Genomic DNA, 24,285 nt, shown 5'->3' with positions numbered 1-24,285 from the left:
GATAGATAAGAGCTCATTTACATATGACTTTCATTTTATAAACTATTCCTAATGAAAAAGACTATGTAAAAAAAAAGTCACAGAAAACCATATGGAAATCTTTTCATCTGCAAAAGTGAAGATATATGTACTATATTACACTAAAATACAAAATATATACTAGCAAGCCAATATAGATTAAAATGATATGTTATCACCTCACTAGATCTTATTTAATTACATAGAAATGTTTTAAAGTAGCAAAATAAAATAATTACATAAATACATAACCTAGATATATGAACATAGCTTCTGTTTTGAATTCTGTTAGCTAGTGCAAAATGGAAGCCAAAACTAGTTATATAATTTAAATCATTAGAAAGGCAAAAACTAACAAATGCTACATAAAAAGAATATTATATATTAGGACTAAAAATAATGCATCATATATTTTTGGAGGACAAGTGTTTGGGAGAAGAAACACTGCACTGAATTTTATATGCTTAATGTTTAAACTATACTTACTACACATTGGTAAATGATGTAAGTAAACTTTAAAATAGAAAAATATTTGAGACATTTTGTACGTTCATAGATATTAAAATTAACCAATATAGAATGGGATGAGTTGATAGAAGTAAATATTTGGCCATAAATGAGAAAGACAGGAATGTGTAGTTGTTTGAGGCTATTCCATGGAAGTGAATTTTAAACAGAAATTCAAAAAATAAGAATAAACTTGTCACTGGGATAAGTGGTGTAACATATTAAAGAGTTCATACATTACTGGAAACTAAAAAAAAATTAAACCAAAAAGGAGAATCATAAGACAGAGAAGTACAGGAACTTCATATTATGCAAAGCAATATAGGGCATGGCAAGAAGTTTAGAATTTTTTCTGAATAATAAAGAATTGAATTAGTTTAAGTAAAAGTACTATAAGTAAAATAAGTAAAAGGACTATAAAGAAAGCTGAGCACAGAAGAATTGATGCTTTTGAACTGTGGTGTTGGAGGAGACTCTTCAGAGTCCCTTGGACTGCAAGGAGACCCAACCAGTCCATCCTAAAGGAGATCAGTCTTGGTTGTTCATTGGTAGGACTGATTTTGAAGCTGAAACTCCAATCCTTTGACCACCTGATGTGGAGAGCTGACTCATTGGAAAAGACCCTGATGGAAAGGTTGAGGGCAGGAGGAGAAGGGGATGACAGAGGATGAGATGGTTGGATGGCATCACCGACTCAATGGACATGGGTTTGGGTGGACTCCGGGAGTTGGTGATGGACAGGGACGCCTGGTGTGCTGCGGCTCAGGGGGTCGCAAAGAGTCGGACACGACTGAGTGACTGAACTGAACTGAACTGAAGTAAAAGTATGACTTTAATGAATCTTATTCATATATTTTGACGAATGAAGAACGATGGTCATGGGGAGGTAGTGAGGAGAAGAGTGGATGAAAGGAAGTCAGGCAGTCCTGAGGAGAGATGATAGTTGCTTAAAGTTGAGTGGTATCAGTGAGGACTGAAAATAATTTTAAGAATTTTAAATGTATGTGAGGGAATTCTAATATTTTTATAACTAGATAAATGGCTTTGATAACTAGATAGAAGTTAGTTCCATTAATTGAACTATGAAATCTTGGGAAAGTGTAAGTTTGGAGGTGGGAGAAAGGAGACTCAAGAGTTTCAATCTAGGTATTTTAAGTTTAAAATGCTTTTGAAAGATCTGAGAGTTCAAGAAGGCAATTGTACATAAGGTCTACAGTTTGAGGGAGACACCAAAGCTGAAGAGATTAAGGTGAAGTAATTAGCATGTCATTACTACATACAGACTTGGGAATGGATGATAATACCTAGAGAAAGAGAGTTAAAGTAGAAAAAAAGATCCACAAATAAGCCTTGATATACTCATGCAGAGGTCACATGGGATTGGAAAAGAGAAGAGATTGAGAATAAGCATTTGAGAGCTAAGAAGAAAATTAGAGTGAACGGTATTACAGAGAGAAAAGTATTTCATGCACAAAAAGGGTGAACAAATATGTCAATTCTTTAGCTATTGAATAAGACAGGATTGAAAGTACACATTGGATTTAGTAACATGGGAAGTTTTTCAACTTTGTATTCCTCAATGGAAGAATAAAGCTTTAATAGAGAATATAATGGGTTTAAATGATGATGGATATAGAAGTTCTTAAGAAGGCATTTGTTCATAACTCTCTAAAATGTCTTTCTCTCTAAAGGGAAGGGAGGAGACATTATATGAATGAGGATAAAGAATCAATAAAGTTTCTGTTTTAAAGATTTTTTTAAAAGATATTCCTACTTCTTGTAATAAGGGCTCCATGCAGGCTATTATACAAATGTAACCCTTAAACATTATGTTAAGGGTTAGATTTAATATAAAGATATTGTAATTAAAATTCTTATATGACAAAATTTGTAAAATATTGATCTCCACTATCTCAAAGTGAACTATTTCCATCCCTGTATAGTGACTAAATCTATTACAAAATGAGGTTTCAAGGGTATCTAAGACTTCTGTTTATAAGAAGATTAATTCATTCAGTCAGTAAATATTCACTGAGCATCTACTCTGTGTGAGCACTGTTCTGGACACAGGCAAATATGTCATCAAGTAACTGAACAAACAAGAAAGATATGCTTATCACCCTAAAAAGCTATACATTTTGGTGTCTGAGTAGGCCTGAAGGGAGTTATATATGCTCAACCAGTCTACTTTCCTAAATCACTAACACTCATAAATCCTTCAGTACTGTAAAAATGTCATAAATCTACAATAATAAAAGGCTATGATTGTTATGCAATATTGATTAATAGAATGGAATATTTAGGCAATAACCAATAAAACATGATCTGTGAAGCAGTATATGTAGGCTACAAACAATAAACAAAATATTTACAAATATGCCAAGTCCTAAGAAACAAAAATATGAAAAATGAAAAGAGAAACAATGTATGGATGAGGACTCCCATGGAAGAAGCTATTTAACTAATATGTTTAGGAATCTGTTTTTAAAATGTTCTTTTGCTTTACCTAGTTAAGAAATTACAATGTTATTTCCTTTTGATCAAATTAAAACTTCACAAATAATTGAAAGAGCATATGCTATCTATCTACCTATCTATCTATATATATATCCAAAGGGAAGAGGTTTGGAACATCCATTACTTCCCAGCCATATGAGTAAAAAGAATAAAAGACAGTTACACTCAATTTATTATATATATTAATATTGAGTTGTGGTCACTTACAGATCAAGCTTAACTGAAAGACGTTCTGATTAGTGTTGATAGAAGCACCATGCATAGATTGGTATCAGCTATGCAACTCATAACTCAAATTTGGAAGCAAACTTTCAAAATTATATTTGAAAGATGTGGGCATGTCTGAAGTATAATCTGTTCCAGTACTCAGTGAATATAAACATCCCTGAATTAATACAATAACAGGATGTTTTAGGGCTTCCCAGGTAGTACAGTGGTAAAGAATCTGCCTGCCAGTGCAGGAGATGCAAGAGTTGTGGATTCAGTCCCTGGGTCGGGAAGATCCCATGGAAAAGAAAATGGCCACCCACTCCATCATTCTTGCCTGGCAAATTCCATGGACCGAGGAGCCTACTGAGTTAGGGTCCATGGGATCTCCAAGCATCCCACATGACTGAGCGGCTGAGCCCAGCACAGCACAGGATGTGATGTGCAACTACAACAAAGTAAAAAGCTTCTGCACAGCAGAGGGAATCACCAACAAAACCAAAAGACACCCTACTGAATGAGAGGACATCTTTGCAATTGATATATCGACTAAGCGGTTAGTATTCAAAATATGTTACAAACAGATGCAATTCAACAGCAGAAAAACAAACAGTCCAATAAAAGGTGTGGGGGGAGCAGAGGAACTGAATAGACAGTTTTCCAAAAAACACATAAGGATAGCCAACAGGTACACCAAAAAAACTGTTCAACATCATTAATTGTTGGGAAAATATGAATCAAAACCAGAGTAACACTTCACACCTGTTAGAATGGCTATTATCCAAAAGGCAGGAAGTAACAAGCATTGACAAGGATGTGGATAAAAGGGAACCTTCCTACACTGTTGGTGGGAATGTAAATTGGTACAGTGACTTTGGAAAAACATGGAAACTCTTCCAAAAATCAAGAGTAGAACTACCAGCTGGTCCAGCTATCTCACTTCTGGGTATTTATCCAAAGAATATGAAAAACAATAATCCAGAAAGTTACATACATCCACATCTTCATCGCTGCATTATTTACAATAGCCAAGATATGGAGACAACCTAAGTGTCCATTAACAGATGCTATTATACACACACACACACACATACACACACATGTATACACATCAGTTCAGTTCAGTTCAGTCGCTCAGTCATGTCCAACTCTGCGACCCCATGGACTACAGCATGCCAGGTCTCCCTGTCCATCACCAACTCCTGGAGTTTACTCAAACTCATGTCCATTGAGTTGGTGATGCCATACAACTATCTCATCCTCTGTTGTCCCCTTCTCCCCCTGCCTTCAATCTTTCCCAGCATCAGGGTCTTTTCAAATGAGTCAGCTCTTCGCATCAGGTGGCCAAAGTATTGGAGTTTCAGCTTCAGCATCAGTCCTTCCAATGAATAATCAGGACTGATTTCCTTTAGGATGGACATACATACATATAACAGAATACTACTTGGCCATAAAATGACTAAATCTTCCCATTTGCAAAAACATGGAAGGAACTTAAGAAGTACTGTGCTAAGTGAAAGACATCAGAAAAAGAAATACTATATGATCTCACTCTTCTATGGAATATAAAAATAAAACAAGCAAATTTTTAAAAGAAATTAACAAACTAAACAAGAACAAATACATAGATACAGAACTTAAAAATATTTTACTTGAACAGATAATGATCTAAAATAAACTACCTATGTAACAAAATACAAATAATTTTAAAAGTAGGCAAGTAAGCTATCAAAATTAAAAATCATTGAGTCACAACCATACATCAGAAACTTTGATATCTTATTTAAATTAGTATGATTATAAGTCTAGTGTGCCAGGCACACTCCTGAGTTTTTTATGTATTGCTATGCATCACTATGAACAAAGCTAGTGGAGGTGATGGAATTCCAGTTGACCTATTTCAAATCCTGAATGATGATGCTGTGAAAGTGCTGCACTCAACATGCCAACAAATGTGGAAAACTCATCAGCGGCCACAGAACTGGAAAAGGTCAGTCTTCATTCCAATTCCAAAGGAAGGCTATGCCAAAGAATGCTCAAACTACCGCACAATTGCACTCATCTCACATGCTAGAAAAGTAATGCTCAAATTTCTCCAAGCCAGGCTTCAGTAGTATGTGCACCAAGAACTTCCAGATGTTCAAGCTGGATTTAGAAAAGGCAGGAGGAACCAGAGATCAAATTGCCAACATCCGCTGGATCATGGAAAAAGCAAGAGAATTCCAGAAAAAAACATCTACTTCTGCTTTATTGACTATGTCAAAGCCTTTGACTGTGTGGATCACAGCAAACTGGAAAATTCTTCAAGAGACGGGAATACCAGACCACCTGACCTGCCTCTTGAGAAATCTGTACATAGGTCAGGAAGCAACAGTTAGAACTAGACATGGAACAACAGACTGGTTCAAATTGGGAAAGAAGTATGTCAAGGCTGTATATTGTCACCCTGCTTATTTAACTTATATGCAGAATATATAATGCAAAATGCTGGGCTGGATGAAGCACAAACTGGAATCAAGATTGCAGGGAGAAATATCAGTAACCTCAGATATGCTGATGCCAACACCCTTATGGCAGAAAGCAAAGAAGAACTAAAGAGCCTCTTGGTGAAAGTGAAAGAGGAGAGTGAAAAAGTTGGCTTAAAACTCAACATTCAGAAAACTAAGATCATGGCATTTGGTCCCAAATCTTCAGGGCAAATAGATGGGGAAACAGTGGAAACTGTAACATTTATATGTAACTTTGATAAAAAATAAAGTAAAAGGTATAGAAATTTACAGCATATTTACTGAAAAATAAGCACTTAGAGAATTAAATACAAGAGAAATTTTAAAATGATAATATTCATTACAGGATAGAAGTGTTAAAAATTTGAAAATCTCCCAAAAGATAGATTTTTTATAAGTTTAAGATAAATAATAAGAAACAAATGATTATATCACAAAGTTCACCACATAAATTCCAGAACAAGCCAAATAAGTAAAAGGTAAGAGAATACAGATGTCAAAGCAGATAAGACCATTCTGAACCAGTTTTCTTTTCAGACTCATCTATTGGAAGACTTCACCCTTCCACATACAAGCCTATAAGGCAATCTCATCATTTGTTTGATTTTGTTCATTTAATTGCTGAAGATCTTCATGCTCTCTGACATCTGGATCTTCTCCTATGCCCTTTACTATGCCTGGAATTTTAACTCAGGTTACCTTAGGTCTCAGTTTTGATGTTTCTCTCTGTAAAATTTCACTGGTATCTTCCTACTTTTCTTCTGGGCCAGGTTCCTCTTGGCACTCACCCCTATTTGAGCACTTATTAAGCTGTCTTTTCCATTCTAGTTTATATCCTAATCTCTGCCTGTTATTCTCACAAAGCAGAAATGTGTTCATATTCTATGCCATGGCTGTGAAAACAAAGCACATTTTGTTTTCCTTTAATAAATGAATATTCTAGTCATAACTGTGGAGTAAACTTCTCTTAGAATCTGAGATGACAGACAAAAACAAAGAAAGCTGTTCTAACGTAGTCTACTTTGCTTCCTGTTCCAGTTGTGAGAAGATCAAGGATTATTTTGCATACCTTCATAGTATTGTCAGATGGTCTGATATCTTGCTTGAAATGTAACATCCACTATGATGTTTAATTATCATAATATTACTACCACTATCCTAATTTTCTCAATTTCTTATATAGATATTGCCATAATCATATAATCTTCCTCTACTACAAACTTATTTTTCCATAATATGAAACAATTTGTTTAAAGCTTAACATTTATAAATCCTTTCAGAAATTTTTCACTTTCATTATGTTTGCCTCAATAGGTTCTCTTGTGCTATATAAATAAAAAAGTAGGCTATAATATTATTGGAAGTTAATTATATATGTGATATCTGTCCAGTGTTTATCAACTGCAGGTATGTTTATAAGTGCCCTTTACAGAATTACCAAAGGGTATATTTCCTATATCATTCTTTAATTCAAATCATCAGTTCACGACCATTTCACTCAGTTCAATTGCTCAGTCGTGTCCGACCCTTTGTGACCCTCTTTGCGACCCCATGGACAGCAGCATGCCAAGCTTCCCTCTCCATCACCAACTCCCAGGGTTTACTGAAACTCAAGTCCATTGAATCGGTGATGCCATCCAACCATCTCATCCTCTGTTGTCCCCTTCTTCCACCTTCAATCTTTCCCAGAATCAGAGCCTTTACAAATGAGCCAGTTCTTCACATCAGGTGGCCAAAGTATTGGAGTCAGCTTCAGCATCAGTCCTTCCAATGAATATTTAGGACTGATTTCCTTTAGGATGGACTGGTTGGATCTCCTTGTTGTCCAAGGGACTCTCTAGAGTCTTTTCCAACACCACAGTTCAAAAGCATCTGTTCTTCAGCACTCAACTTTCTTTATAGTCCAACTCTCACATCCATACATGGCTACTGGGAAAACCATAGCTTTGACTAGATGGACCTTTGTTGGCAAAGTAATGTCTGCTTTTTAATATGCTCTCTAGGTTGGTCATAACTTTTTTTTAATTCATCCTTTCTTTTATTTAAAAAATAATTTTTAATTGACATATAGTTGAATTACAAGATTAGCTTCAGGTGTACTGTATAGTGATTAGGTTGGTCATAACTTTTATCCAAGGAGCAAGCATCTTTAAATTTCATGGCTGCAGTTACCATCTGCAATGATTAGAGAGCCCCAAAAAATAAAGTCTGTCACTGTTTCCATTGTTTCTGCATCTATTTGCCATGAAGTTGTGGAACCACATGCCATGATCTTAGTTTTCTGAATGTTGAGTTTTAAGCCAACTTTTTCACTCTCCTCTTTCACTTTCAAGAGGCTCTTTAGTTCTTCTCTTTCTGCCATAAGGGTGGTGTCATCTACATATCTGAGGTTATTGATATTCTCCCGGCAATCTTGATTCCAGTTTGTGCTTCATCCAGTCCATCATTTTGCATGATGTATTCTTCATATAAGTTAATAGCTGGGTGGCAATATACAGCCTTGATGTACTCCTTCCTGATTTGGAACCAGTCTGTTGTTCCATGTCCAGTTCTAACTATTGCTTCTTGACCTGCATATTGATTTCTCATTTAAAATAACACAGTTTGTTTTCTGATTTTAAAATCATATCCATGCATAATTACCAAGAAAAAAATATCAGAAGTGACAATATCACCTACGGATGAATCACATTTAGAAGCTTATTCTTCAACTCTAAAGTAAAATAATTTTAGAATTTTTCTTATAATTTATACCCAAAGTTTTTTGTTAATTATTCAGAAACTATACCAAAAACCCTAAAAATGGGAAATTCATTGTAATTTTCCTTTTAGCTGATAATAATTAATATCTTTGCATGTGTTAATTTTTTTGAACAAAAAAGATAAGTAACAAGAAAAATATTGTACTTTTGCACCTTTTTCCAAGCTTCTTCAGTCTAGTAAATCAGATTTAGATTCAGATGAAGTTCTTAGAATGTTTGTTTGCCACCTGGGAATGGTCTCCCTGTGGATACTGCAGACACAGAGAGATTGATATCATGATAAAGTGCTCTGAGAATCTCAGAAAACATTCTTGGATGGAAACCAAAAGAAAAAAGATAAATAGCACCCATTTTGAAAAAAAAGAAAGAGGCCATATTGAAAAACACATTTATATCCCAGCAAGTAAAATATACCCCAATTATCTAGCATTCTTTAGAATCACTATTTCAATAGTTGAAAGAGAACTCAAAAGTGAAATTCAGTGATTATTTTTCATCAATATATTTTTAAAGTAATTACCATCTTCATTTATCTCAACAGTCTGGTTTTGTTGCTCACAGTTCAAAGTAAATTCTAACATGAACATATTTAAAAGAATAGTTCAGAAATTGAATATAGTTGCAACATTATCATTTTTAAGATCATTTCTATCAGAAGACACAAGAGTTTATACCATTTAGCCATGATATTAGTTTTCTATTGATTTGTAATGTTGATATACTAGATTTACATACTAGGAACATTAGATTCTAAATAGTTTATGTTTTAAATATATTCAGGTAACAGATTTGCTTCCAGGATAAGACACACATTCAAAATGTTTTAAGATGTGTTTTCATCAATTATTACTAATTTTTACTGAAAATAAATCTATGTCACTTCTTTCTGCCTATTAAATGCATGGATCACAGTTAACATTGTGATGTTTTCTGAATTTAAATAAAAATATATTAAATAATTTTGTAAGCTCTTTCTTTTAGGAAATTCTGACTAAAATAAAGCATATAAAACCTTATATATTTTTAGATTATCAGAGCCTATCACAATTCTCTATTACTGCTATATATTATAAATTAAAAAAAAAAAACCACCAAGAAAATCTAGATTTCTGGACCTTCCCTGGTGGTCCAGTGGTTAAGTCTATCACACTTCCAATGCAGGGGTAGCAGGTTCTATCCCTGGTCAGAGAACTAAGATCCCACATTCTACAAGGTGCAGCTGAAAAAAAAAGCAAAGAGATTTTCAAATTCTTAAATATCTTTCTAGCCCTGTGTATTTACTTGAAAGACAGTGCAAAATACAAATTGAGTCCTTTAAATGAATCACTCGGGAAAGTAACAAGGACTAACTCCAAGTAATATGAGGTCAAATTCTGATAAGAAAAAGAGTTTGCTAGTTTATGTTTTAAAAACTCTTCTTTTTAGAAAAACCTGTTAGATAGGGGAGCAAGTTAAGTGACATGTCAAAAGTAGAACAGGAGAGCTTCTGTCAGAGGCACAGTGGTGAACTGTGACTTCAACTAAATCGTGGATTGATATGAAAGGATACTGGCATCACAACCTGCATCCTCTGCCCTGACAGGATGCAACATTTTCAAAATGCTTGAAGTACCCACTACAACACTTAATGTCAGTGAGGAATGCTGAATTGTTGGAAAACTTCCTTTTCTTATTACTGTGGGACTTTCTCGAGATTTTGTTTATTAGACTATCTTTGAGTTTAAAAGAATCTCAAACTTAAAAATGCATGTCCACTTGTTAGGTAGGAAATTAGGCATGTGCTATGATGGGTGGCCTTGCTGAAAAGGATGCAAGCTAATCTCTGTACCCCATCCCAATACACCCAGGAGAGCTCACAGATATGTTACAAAATAACCACAGAGGCTTTTCCAACCCCTGCACAAGTGCCCTAAGGACACTAGATATAAACTAACCACAGAGGTTTTCTCAAATAACCTTAGGCAGCTAGAAGCCCATTAAATATTCTAAAGTTCATAAATATCCTACACATATATACATCTGATTATAACAGGCTGAATTATGGGAAGACATACACAATAGAACCTGTTGTCATATAACTTGCAATTACCTATCAGCCTTGAGCACATGCGCATCTGCATCCCCTTTCTTGACTGGTGGTGGGTACAAGCCCTATTTTGCACAGAGCACAACCAAAAGGAGGAGATGGGAAGCATAAAAAGGGAGAAGCCAGGAGGGATTAGCACAGCAATGACTCCTTTGGAGTCGCCTGCTCCCATGCCTTGGGACTGTCTGTCTAACAAAAGATCTGTCTTCTTTAACTGAACTGAGCTGTAACTTGTCTGTTGTTTTAAACCCTATAGTCTGTTGTTCCAAAGTTTTATTGCAATGAGATAAGAACAAGGGAAAAGAAAGAAACCAAACTGACACACTCATATCTTATATATAGATGACATACCATATATCAAGTCATAATTAACCTAGAGTTAAGATAGTATTTTTTTCATTTCCAAAGTTACTGTTTGCTTATTTATTTCCATACATTTTGCTTTCCTTGAGGTCTATAATGCTTCCCAAAGTGTTTGGTATTCATGTATATGAGAGCAAAGTAACTTAAAGGCTGAAATTCCAACACTAGCTGGCTCAGCCATCTTTTTGCATATTCACACATGCAGTCTTTCAATGAGCTATATTCAGGATGACATTCACTACCAGAGAGGTTTCTAATATTATTTTGCTCTTTAGCCAATTGTTTTGTTAATACTGATATTCATTTCATTCAGTCACTCAGTCATGTCTGACTCTTTGCAACCCCATGGACTGGAGCATGCCAGGCTTCCCTCTCCAACAGCTCCTGGAGCTTACTCAAATTGATGTAAATTGAGTCAGTGATGCCATCCTACTAACTAATCCTCTGCAGTCCCCTTCTCCTCCTGCCTTCAGCCTTTCCCAGAATCAGGATATTTTCAAACAAGTCAGTTCTTTGCATCAGGTGGCCAAAGTATTGGGGTTTCAGCTTCAGTATCAGTCCTTCCAAAGAATAGTCAGGACTAATTTCCTTTAGGATAGATTGGCTTGATCTCCTTGCAGTCCAAGGGACTCTCGAGAGTCTTCTCCAACACCACAGTTCAAAAACATCAATATTATGATGCTCAACTTTATTTAAGGTTCAACTCTCACATTCACACATGACTACTGGAAAAACCATAGCTTTGACTAGATGGACCTTTGTTGGCAAAGTAATGTCTCTGCTTTTTAATATGCTGTCTAGTTTTGTCATAGCTTTTCTTCCAAGGAGCAAGCATCTTTTAATTTCATGGTTGCAGTCACCTTCTGCAGTTATTTTGGAGCCCCCCCAAAAAAATACAGTCTCTTACTGTTTCCACTGTTTCCCAAACTGTTGACCATGAAGTGATGGGACCAGATGCCATGATCTTAGTTTTCTGAATGTTGAGTTTTAAACCAAGTTTTCAACCCTCATCTTTCACTTTCATCAAGAGGCTCTTTAGTTCCTCTTCACTTTCTGCCATAAGGGTGGTGTCATCTGCATATCTGAGATTATTGATATTTCTCCTGGCAATCTTGACTCCAGCTTGTGCTTCATCCAGCCCAGCATTTCACATGATGTATTCTGCATATAAGTTAAATAAGCAGGGTGACAATATAGAGCCTTAATGTACTCCATTCCCAAATTGGAACCAATCAGTTTTTCCATGTCCAGTTCTAACTGTTGCTTCTTGACCTGCACACAGAATACTCTGGGGCAGATAAGTTGCTCTGGTATTCCCATCTCTTTAAGAATTTTCAACAGTTTGTTGTGATCCACAGTTAAAGGCTTTGGATAAATAAAGCAGATGTTTTTCTGGAACTCTCTTGCTTTTTTGATGATCCAACAGATGGCAATTTGATCTCTGGTTCCTCTGCCTTTTCAAATCCAGCTTGAACATCTGGAAGTTCTTGGTGCATGTACTGTTGAAGCCTGGCTTGGAGAACTTTGAGTGTGTGAGATGAGTGCAATTGTGTGGTAGTTTGAGCATTCTTTGGCATTGCCTTTCTTTGGGATTGAAATGAAGACTGACCTTTTCCAGTCCTGTGGCCACTGCTGACTTTTCCACATTTGCTGGCATATTGAGTGCAGCACTTTCACAGCATCATCTTTGAGGATTTGAAATAGCTCAACTGGAATTCCATCACCTCCACTAGCTTCATTCATAATGATGCTTCCTAAGGCCCACCTGACTTCACATTCCAGGATGTCTAGCTCTAGGTGAGTGATCCCACCATTGTGATTATCTGGGTCATGAAGATCTTTTTCATATAGTTCTGTGTATTCTTACCACCTCTTCTTAATATGTTCTGCTTCTGTTAGGTCCATACCACTTCTGTCCTTTATTGTGCCCATCTTTGCATGAAATGTTCCCTTGGTATCTCTAATTTTCTTGAAGAGATCTCTAGTCTTTTCCCTCTATTGTTGTCCTCTATTTCTTTGCATTGATCAGTGAAGAAGGTTTCTTATTTCTCCTTGCTATTCATTGGAACTCTGCTTTCAAACAGGTATATCTTTCCTTTTCTTCTTTTCCTTTAGCTTCTCTTCTTTTTTCAGCCTCCTCAGAAAGCCATTTGGATGTTTTGTATTTCTTTTTCTTGGGGATGGTATTGATCACCACCTCCCAAACAATGTCATTAGCCTCCATCCATACTTCTTCAGGCATTCTGTGTATCAGATCTAATCCCTTGAATCTATTTGTCATTTCCATTGTATAATTGTAAGGGATATGATTTAGGTCATACCTGAATGGTCTAGTGGTTTTCCCTACTTTCTTCAATTTAAGTCTGAATTTGGCAATAAGGAGTTCACCATCTGAGCCACAGTCAGCTCCCGATTTTGTTTTTGCTGACTGTATAGAGCTTCTCCCTCTTTGGCTGCAAAGAATATAATCAATCTGATTTTGGTATGGACCACCTGGTGATGTCCATGTGTAGAGTCTTCTCTTGTGTTGTTGGAAGAGGATGTTTACTGTGACCAGTGCATCTCTTTACAAAACTCCGTTAGCCTTTGCCCTGTTTTGTTTTGTACTCCAAGGCCAAATTTGCCTGTTACTCCAGGTATCTCTTCACTTCCTACTTTTGCATTCTAGTCTCCTATAATGAAAAGGACATCTTTTTTGGGTGTTACTAGAGGTCTTTTAGGTGTTCATAGACCCATTCAACTTCAGCTTCTTTGGCATTACTGGTTGGGGCATAGACTTGGATTACTGTGATATTGAATGGTTTGCCTTGGAAATGAACTGAGATCATTCTGTCGTTTTTGAGATTGCATCCAAGTACTGCATTTCGGACTCTTTTGCTGACTATGAGGGCTACTCCATTTCTTCTAAGGGATTCTTGTCCACAGTAATAGATATAATGGTCATCTAAGTTAAATTCACCCATTCCAGTCCATTTTAGTTCACTAATTCCTAAAATGTCGATGTTCACTCTTACCATCTCTGATTTGACCACTTCCAATTTGCCTTGTTTCATGGGCCTAACATTCTAGGTTCCTATGCAATATTGTTCTTTAGAGCATCAGACTTTACGTCCATCACCAGTCACATCCACAACTGGGTGGTGTTTCGCTTTGGCTCATCTCTTCATTCTTTTTGGAGTTATTTCTCTACTTTTCTCCAGTAGCATACTGGGCCCCTACCAGCCTTGGGGACTTCATCTTTCAGTGTCCTGTCTTTTTGCTTTTTCATACTGTTTATGGGGTTCTGAAGGCAAGAATACTAAAGCAGTTTGCCATTCCCTTCTCCAGCGGACCACGTTTTGTCAGACCTCTTCACCATGACCCGTTCATCTTGGGTGGCCCTACATGGCATGGCTCATAGTTTCATTGAGTGAGAAAAAGCTGTGATCCATGTGATCAGTTTTGTTAGTTTTCTGTGATTCTCATTTTCATTCTGTCTGCCCTCCGATGGATAAGGTTAAGAAGCTTGCAGAAGTTTCCGGATGGGAGAGATTGACTGAATGGGAAACTGGGTCGTGTTTTAATGGGTAGGGCCATGCTCAGTAAACTTTTAATCTGATTTTCTTTTGATGGGTGGGGCTGTGTTCCCTCCCTGGTCATATCAAAACATAAGTGCCTTACACAACAGTGTAAATCAATTATACTTCAATAAATTTAAAACATACAAACAAACATAAATGCCTTTAACAAAAGGCAATTGAGGAGTTTGAGCAAACTCCAGGAATTGATGATGCTGGAAGGGAAGGTGATGCTCCAGGGAAGCCTGGCATGCTGCAATCCACGAAGTCAAACATAAATGAGCAACTGAATTGAATAGTTTATACTGTCAAGGTTAATCCTTTATTTAATAAGGTTATCTAGTGATCACAGATATCAAGAATATGAATGTGCTGGTTGATCCTAGTTCTTCTCTACTATGAATTGCAAATCATGAGTACATCAAATGTTGAGGCCTCACCAACATATGAATAAATGTAAAGTCATGTTTCCATATTACAGATGTTTTTGTTTCCCCTCTTAATGCTGCATCTCAAACCAAGCAAAACAGAATATTCTCTGTTACTTACTTTGAATCTAAAAGGGAGAATGCCCTTTGTTCTCATAAAGCAGTGAGTTCTCTGTAGTTGCAGCTCAGGGTCTTCCTCTGCTGCTGCCCCAGCTCCCGCTGTGCATTGTCATTGCCCCTTAAATCATACCAAAGGGATGTCCTATTTCACCTGCCAATGGAGTTTCTTAAGAAATGAGTAATAGCCTCATCAGGGATGTTTCTCCTGATACTGCAGAAATGTCTTACTCTCTGTGATACAAGTATAGGCTGTGTTGTGAGTGCAGGCAGAAAAAAATGACTATCTTTTCAACTCTGAGCTAAAATTGTTCATATGTGCCTCAAACCACAGTATGTAAATCCAAAATTTCAAGAATATTCTCATAAAGTAAGTTTTTCTGTCTCTTTTCTCAATTACTCATAACCTGCAAGCAACTCTTAAAAGTAAAACCGAACAACAAAAGCCACCCATGAATAAAAATCAACAGCAAAACCACTCATGTCCTCATTAAGGAAATAAACTCTCTCCATTCAAGCACACACAGAAATGTATTTTTCCCATTTTCTCACGTCACCTCACAAACAAATAAATCAAACTTCCTTAAACATACAACTCCAGTACATGTACACCTACAATATATATTACCTCTGGTATAACTCCTGGTTAACAGTTTTCCTAGACACTGGCTAAATCCAAAGTCCATTAAGGTGATTTGCCTAAAATGAGGGATCCTGCTCCCAATGTAAACTGAAATCTCTACCTCAAAAGACAAGTAAGAATACAACTTTTAAATTATTTTTTTTCCTACCCTTTGTATAAAAAATAATGGGGTACAGTCTCAACCAGAGTGCCACACTGCATGTGAAATCCAAACGCCCCTGAGAAATCAAACAACTTCATTGGCTGGCCAATGAAGTTAAACCAACTACTGCTGGTTTAACTCCAACAGAAGCCTGCCAAACAGATGTTTACCCTTGGATTAGTAAACCACTAGTTCAAACCATTTGTTATAAATTGTTGTATTGCTCTACAACATAGCTAACTACTTGATTTTTTTTTTCCAGGAGGATTGCACTAACGAAATTAAATGGCATTCATCAAATATTTATTCATGTGCCAAGCACTGTGTTAGTGGCTTTATATTATTATGAAACCTTTTTAGCATGATGAAAATGAGGATTTGAAGAAACTGAAATGCAGAGGGTACGAGAAAGTGGAGAGAGAGGGAAATGGCAATCCACTCCAGAGTTCTTCCCTGGAGAATCCCAGGGACGGCAGAGCCTGGTGGGCTGCCTTCTATGGGGTCGCACAGAGTCGGACACGACTGAAGCAACCTCACAGCAGCAGCATGAGAAACTGGAAGTTCTTAGCCAAGAGGGAGAAAAAACACACATAGAATTACCAATGAAACCAACAGAAAAACAGCATGAATATGAACTCGTGATTATTGCCTCTAATTCATCTGCACTAACAGCAATCTTGGCATGCCTAACATAGGCTAATGGCCTTTTGTGATTGCTTTTAACTTAATAAACGCCAAACCAGCTCCCTTCCTTGAAGCACCATCTCACAGACGCTCATCTTGAAAAACTGCTTCCAGTCTGTCCCATAGCTCTCTGATGCGCTCCTCTCTTTCTAAGTCATTTTTTCCTCCATGTTTTAGATGTTTTATCACTGTTTTCAACTTTACATTTTTCCGCAATGTCTAATTTGCCATCAATCATATCCAGTGTGTGTTTTATCTCATCCATTGCAGTTTTCCTCTTTAAACCTTCCATTTCTCTACTTAACATTTTTGATCATTCCTCAAACTTCCTGAATATATAAAACACAGTCATACTCTTTCAAAGACCTTTTCTACTAGTGCTATCATCGTTATCAAAGTCAGTTGACAGATTTTCTCCACATGAAGATTATCATTTCTTTGGTTTTTGCATGGCTAGAACTTTTTATTGGATCCTAGACATTATAGTAGACATGAATTTGAGCAAACTCTGGAAGATAGTGGAGGACAGAGGAGCCTGGCAGGCTACAGTCCATGTAGACTGTCAGACATGACTTAGTGACTGAACACCAACAACAATAATACATTCTAAATTTTGTTTTGTCAGATGCTGAACATTTTTGTATTTCTATAAATACTTTTGAGCTTTATTCTGGGATATAGATACTTGGAAACACTGTAATCTTCAGGGTCTTGCTTTTAAACTGTTTTGAATGGCAATATAATAGCATTTATTCAAGGTTCTATTTTTTTTTTCCTCTCTCACTACTGAGTATGCTACAATATGCCCCATGAATTATGAAGTTCTCCACTTTCACTGATGGAAAATGTACTATTTCTAGCAATATGTGAGCTCTGGGGACTATCCATCGAATTCTTTCTGCCAATTCTTTTCCACATTTGAATAGTTTCTTCCTATGTGTTCCTGAGCAGTGCTCAACTAAATATGTATGGGGTATTTGACTCTCTGGAGTTTTTTCTCTATTCCTTTCTCTTCTTTATAGTACTCTGAAAGAAATTCTAACTGTCCTTCGCAGACACCCAGTTCTATCGTTTGTACTTAAGGAGGTTTATCAGGCTCCATCTTGCTTCCTTTCTCTGTTCCAACATCTGATATCTACTACAGGCAGTAAACTGGAGTAATTGTAGGGTTCACCTCATTTGGTTTCCATCTCTGAGAGACCACTGTTCTTTGTTGCCTATTTTCAAAGTCTTGAGAATCATTGTTTCATATATTTTTATTGTTTTTTAAATTGTTTCAGCTGGTGTTATAGATTGAAAAGTGAAAGTGTAAATGTTGCTCAGTCATGTCTGACTCTTTGTGATCCCATGGACTATAGCCTGCCAGGCTCTTCTGTCCATGGGATTTTCTAGGCAAGAATACTGGAGTGGTTTGCCATTTCCTACCCCAGGGGATCATCCCAACCCAGGGATCAAAGTAGGTTCAATTGCCTCCTACATTGCAGGCAGGATATCCCTTCAAATTCACATGTCAAGGTCCTAACCCTTAATGTGGCTATATTAGGACATGGGATCTCTAAGGAAATATTTAAGTTTGAATGAGGTCCTAAGAGTGGGGCCTTGAGCCAATAGACTTCCTTATAAGAAGAGACATCAAAGTGCTTTCTTCCTCTTTCTTCACCCCACAGGAGCACAGAGGAGATACCCTATGAGGACACAGCAAGAAGGTAACTATATGCAAGCCAGAAAGAACTACCTCACAAGAAACCAAATCCGCTGGTCCATTGATCTTGAACTTCTGGTCTCCAGAAGCATGAGGAAACAAATTTCTATTGTTTACACCCTTCAGTTTGTGGTATTTTGTTATAGCAACCCAAATGGATTAATAAAAGTCTCATTCCGGTCAGTCTATCTTGGCTGAAATCAGAAGCTGCAGGTAAGCAGTTCTAACTGCACTGAGGCACAGAATTCATAGGCTGCACTGATACAGAGAACACGGAGGTGAAAGCACAGAGCTTGTATCAGCAAGGTCCAGTAACATTAGTGCTAATAACATTCACCAAGCATCTAACCATGCATTAAGTACAGTGCTAAAAGCTTTGCTTTTATTATACAATTCCTTTCTCTTCAAAAATCTAGAGAAGTCTAGAACTTCTACTCAAAATAACACTAACTCTCTCTAGACATCTAAACCTCTATAAGCAGTGGTGAGAGGATTTGTGTGACCCAGTTACCTGGCAGGATCGTTATGCTTGATTTCTCTCTCATTTTTGACACCCATTCTGCCTTGATATATACAAACTAGTTTCATTAAGTATCCAATTTCGCCAAAGAGTTACAATTTATAACAAGTCAAGTGAATGCCATAGCTAAAATTAATATATTTGGAATTAGCAGCTTAGTAAGTAGAACAGTAACAAATTAAATACACCAGAGTAGTGATTTAGAAAACCAGAAGTCAGATCAATAGAAAATATTGAAACTGTAGTAAAAAGAAAAAGTATGAAAAATATAGAAAAAGTCATGAGACTTGAAGAACATAGTAAACATTCTATATATATATGTGTACATGGATAGAGAGGTGGAAAAGAGTAAATTAAAAGAATTATGTGAAGAGAAAATATCTGAAAATGTTCCCAAAATCATGAACAACATTAAGCCACAGATTCAATAAGCTCTGAAAATCCCAAAAGATAAAGAAAACCACTCTAAAATGTATCATAGCAAAACTGCTAAAAACCAAAAGCTAAATGGAAAATGTTAAAGCACCAAGAAAAAAATGGGTATCTTATCTTCAAAGGAGCAGCAATATGAAAGAAATTTTCTCAATAGAAATTATGACAGGCAAAGGATAATGGAATGACACTTTACAATGCAGAAAGAAAATAATAGCCAATCTAAAAAGCCCATGATCAATAAAAACAATCTTCCAAACTATAGGTAAGATAAATATGTTTTCAGACCAACAGAACGTAAAAGAATATTTTTTTTTTTGGCCAGAAAACTTGTACTTAAAAACAAACAAACAAAAACATGCTAAAGTGAGTTATTCAGGAAGGCAGGAGGAAAATAATCCAGATGGAAACAAGGAAATGAAGGAAGGACTGAAGAGCATATTGCTAGGAGAGTAAATGTAGAAAAAATATCATTAGGTATATATTGGTCACATTTATTTATATTTAGGATATCTCTGCAATGAGCACACACACATCAAATTTTTATTTCAACAACCCTTATTTCAACCTAACATACATCTCAGAGTTAATGTGTGCATAGTAGAAACCATGGTCTTCCTTCCAAAAGTACTGCTTCTTCCATAACTGTCAGTATCTTGGTAAATGGCAACTTCATCTTTCCAACTATTCAGGTAAAATAGCCTGGAGTCAACTTTTGCTCCTGTAATTTTTCTTTCATACATATATATCTCCAAACTTTCAATAGGAAGGCTATCTTTACACTACTTTCAGAATCAAATAACAGCACCCCCACTATTACCAGTCTAGTCCATCTTTTACTTGGATTATCTTAATAGCAACCTAAATGACATCCCTGTTCTCCTTTCCTTCCACATATAGTTTATTCTCAAAACACAGCTAGAGTCATCTTATCCCAAGCCTAAATCAGATCTTGTCACTGCTAAAAACTTCCAGCAAGTTTCCATGGCATGTGAAGTAGAAGTAAAGTTTATCAGTAGCGTACAAGGTTACCCTAAATATGCTTATTTTCTTGCTATCTATCTGGCTCTATTTTAAAATACATCTATCTTTTGCTAACCACTCCAACCACAGTGTTCTCTCTGCTTTTTTCTCAAAACTCCAAGACCATGCTTGCCTTTGTCATGTTCTTTGCTATTTCCCCTGCCTAGAATGTTCTTCCCCCAGATACATGCACAGCTACTTACTTCAACTCCTCCATCTCCTATTCTCAGATACCTTCCTATTGGTCAGGTCTCCAGACCACATCATTTTCAAACCTAACCTCACTCAGCACTCCCATTCTTCACTATCTTATTTATACCAAAACACTTCTCACTGTCTAAGAATCTATGTATTCTACTTGCTTTGCTCTTGTTTTCCCCAAATGAAACCCAAGTTCCATATAGGCAGGTATTTGACATATATCTTATTACAACTAGGGTATTCATACATGGAAATAGAACCAGGGAAAGTTAGCCTCGCAACCATATTTGTTCAATGAGAAGAAAGCCTTTAGTAATACTTGAAAGTATTATTTTTATAATACATATTTGACAGATGTAGAAAGCAAGGTAAATAATTTTGTCAGGTTCTCTAGCGAAGAACTGAAATCGGGAGTAATACCCAAAATAATACAGCTCATAGTACTTTACTTTTATCATTGGACTATATATCTCCCCTCTTGGAGAAGGAAATGGCAACCCATTCCAGTACTCTTGCCTGGAAAATTCCATGGACGGAGGAGCCTGATGGGCTACGTTCATGGGGTCGCAAAGAGTCAGACGCGACTAAGCAACTTCACTTTCACTTTCATATATTTTCCCAAACCTCACTTCAAACTTCTGATAAAGAGGATTTAATCAGGTCTTGTTTTCCAATTGAGGAGAATCTGAGCTAATACCCACACACAGGGAGTTTTTAAGACAGCAGTGTAGTACCCATATAAATATTTTTTAGTACACTTAATCCCAGAGAGCTATTCTCTTAGACTATCTAAGCTGAAATCAGTGTCTATTCATTGGGCCCATTTAAGAAGAGAGGCAATAGAAGATCTTTGAGGGACTTCCTGGCCTTAAATCAAATTAATCAGAACACTCACTGGGATTTTGGAACTTGAGATGCAGTTAATGGAGTCTAAAATTTTAAGGGATATATCTTGAAAGATATAGTAGCCAGCTTACTCACAAGAGAAGCAAAGATGGTCTTCGAAAAGAAAGCTAAAGATGAAGCAAAACCAGGGGAGCCTAGTGAGAAGAGTGAGTCTTTTAATCATGTTTCTGGTGCATTATTTTTCTTATTGATTGTTAGCAAAATGTCATAAAGACTTTTCCCATAATATGACATAAACATTTTAAAGGTTCTTTACCTTTAAAGTCTGTCTTGATTTGAAATCTATTTCTTTCCATTGTGTAAGAAAAAATATAATTTTGTATATATATATGAAAGTCAATTGCTGAAATATACTTGTGTTCAGTCTCTCAGCAGTGTCTAACTCTATGTGACCCTTTGGACTGTAGTCTTCCAGGCTCTTCTGTCCATGGGACTTTTCAAGCAAGAATACTGGAGTGGGTTGCCATTTCCTTCTCCAGAGGCTCTTATTGACCCGGGATCGAACTCATATCTCCTGCGTCTTCTGCGTTGCAGGCCAGTTCTTTACCTGCTGAGTCATCAGGAAGTTCAATTGCCAAAATATCATTAATTAAATTGTTTCTGTTCTAACAATATGAATTGAGATGTCATCTTAATCAAAACAATATCTACAATACAATGAGTCTTAGACATTTAAATATGATATGCTTTCTAGATGAGAGCTGAAGTACTGGCTAAAAAGAAACATAACAAATTTCTCAATATCCTTGGGCATACCTATGACTGTTGCCTTGAGAACTTAAAAAAAACAAGTGTATCAGGGGACAATGTTCTTACTTTTGACCTGTTTAATAAGTACATATTATGGTTTAATTTATCCATCAATAGCAAAATATTTTATTTTAAATAAATTGCATTGTAGCATTTATGATATATTCTCATATAAGTGGGTTAAAATTTAACATTTATTGAAAGTATAAATTAGTCAATAATTATATAGCAGTAACTGACATGTTTCCATATGTGGGATTTCTGACAAAAATCTGTCTTCTTCCATTGAAAAAGATTAACTTATTTCTTATTAACCCAGGTATGAAATTGTAAGGGTAATAATCATAGAAGTAAATCATAGAGTAGCATATTTCTACATTTCTTCAGTGCATATCTTATGATTGGGGGGGAAATAATTGAAATTTATATGAATATTTCCTATTTTGATAACAATTATGCTTTATTGGAATAGTATTTTCTATTGTTTAAAAATAACATCACTTACTAAGAAGAAACTATTTTTCTAGAAATAATATTACCTCCTAGAAATCATTCAAGAAAGTATTATCTGAATATACACACAATAAATAGATGATAACCAATATGTGGTACCAAATAGAATATGACACATCTCATCTATAGTTTATCTCCTTACTTTGTACTTTTGCCTATCTATATTTTATTTTAAGCATTATAGAAATGTATTCCAATGTTTCCAATATGAAGGGTAATTGATAATCTTTATTGTGTGATGCTTCTTTTCCTTCCTTTCTTTCTTTATTCATTCTTTGCTCTTAAAGTTTTACATTTCTGTTTATATGCCAATAAATGAATCACTTTTTACTTAAAGATTTAATTAATTTCCAATTGCATCATTTTTCAGATCATTAATGAAGCTAATGTTAAGATTGATTCCTAAATCAAGTCCCTCCAATTTAATGGTCCAATTTAATTTATTTTTTCTTATACCTTGCTAACTGTCTTTCATAATATTGTCAGTCTTGCTGACAATCCCATTGGGCAGGTATGAGTTAAATTTTCAAGCAGAATAATATGAAAATATGAAATAATTTTAAGTGCTTTATGATAATTGGATTATCCTAAAGCAAAATTCTACCATTGCTTACAAAACTTGTGTATAGAATTATTTATCATTAATATGAGATTATAATCATAATTATTAATCTAATTTATTTTAGTATTTTATGCTCTAATAGATATATAGTAAAATAAGTCAGAACATGTTTATAAGTTGCACTAAGTCATTAAAAGCATTTTATGAAAAGTCTTAACTCATTCATTTGTACTTATTCTTGAATAGAAAGCTGGTTCTTTTTTTAAGTTTCAGTTACAAACTATCCCCAACTACTTCAATATGATTGTTCAATTCATCCAAAATATTCATGAATTTACTAATTGTCTCTAAAAAATCGTGCAGCTCATTTCATAGAAAGACACAAGAACACAGTACTCTAAACATGGGAGATCTTTAATTTCATTTAGAAGAGGGAGGATATTTAATAGTTAATGCATTATCAATTTCCTCTGGACACTTCCTATAGCCTATAATCAATGTTCAATAGGTTTGCCAACATCCGCTGGCTCATAGAAAAAGCAAGGGAATTCCAGAAAAACATCTGCTTCATTTAGCCATAGGCTAAAGCCTTTGGCTGTATGGATCACAACAAACTGGAATATTGTTAAAGATATGGGGATTCCAGGCCACCTTACCTGCCTCCTGAGAAACCTGTATGCAGATCAAGAAGCAACAGTTAGAGCCGGACATGGAAAAATGAACTGACTCCAAATGAGAAAGGAGTACGTGAGGGCTGTATACTGTCACCCTGCTTATTTAACTTCATGCAGAGTACATTATGTGAAATGCTGGGCTGGATGAAGCACAAGCTGGAAGCAAGCTTGCTGGCAGAAATATCAACAACCTCATACATGCAGATGATACCACTCAAATGGCAGGAATTGAAGAGGAACTAAAGAGTCTCTTGATGAAGGTAAAAGAGGAGAGTGAAAAAACTGGACAAAAACCACTACAATATTGTAAAGTAATTAGCCTCCAACTAATAAAAATAAATGAAAAAAAAACCTCAACATTCAGAAAACTAAGATCATGGCATCCAGTCCCATCATTTCATGCCAAGTAGATGGGGAAAAAATGGAAACAGTGACAGATTTTATTTTCTTGGCCTTGAAAATCA

The sequence above is a fragment of the Odocoileus virginianus genome, chromosome 6 (assembly GCF_023699985.2).
Source record: "Odocoileus virginianus isolate 20LAN1187 ecotype Illinois chromosome 6, Ovbor_1.2, whole genome shotgun sequence".
Classification (NCBI taxonomy): Eukaryota; Metazoa; Chordata; class Mammalia; order Artiodactyla; family Cervidae; genus Odocoileus; species Odocoileus virginianus.
Note: the sequence above shows the minus strand (reverse complement) of the source record.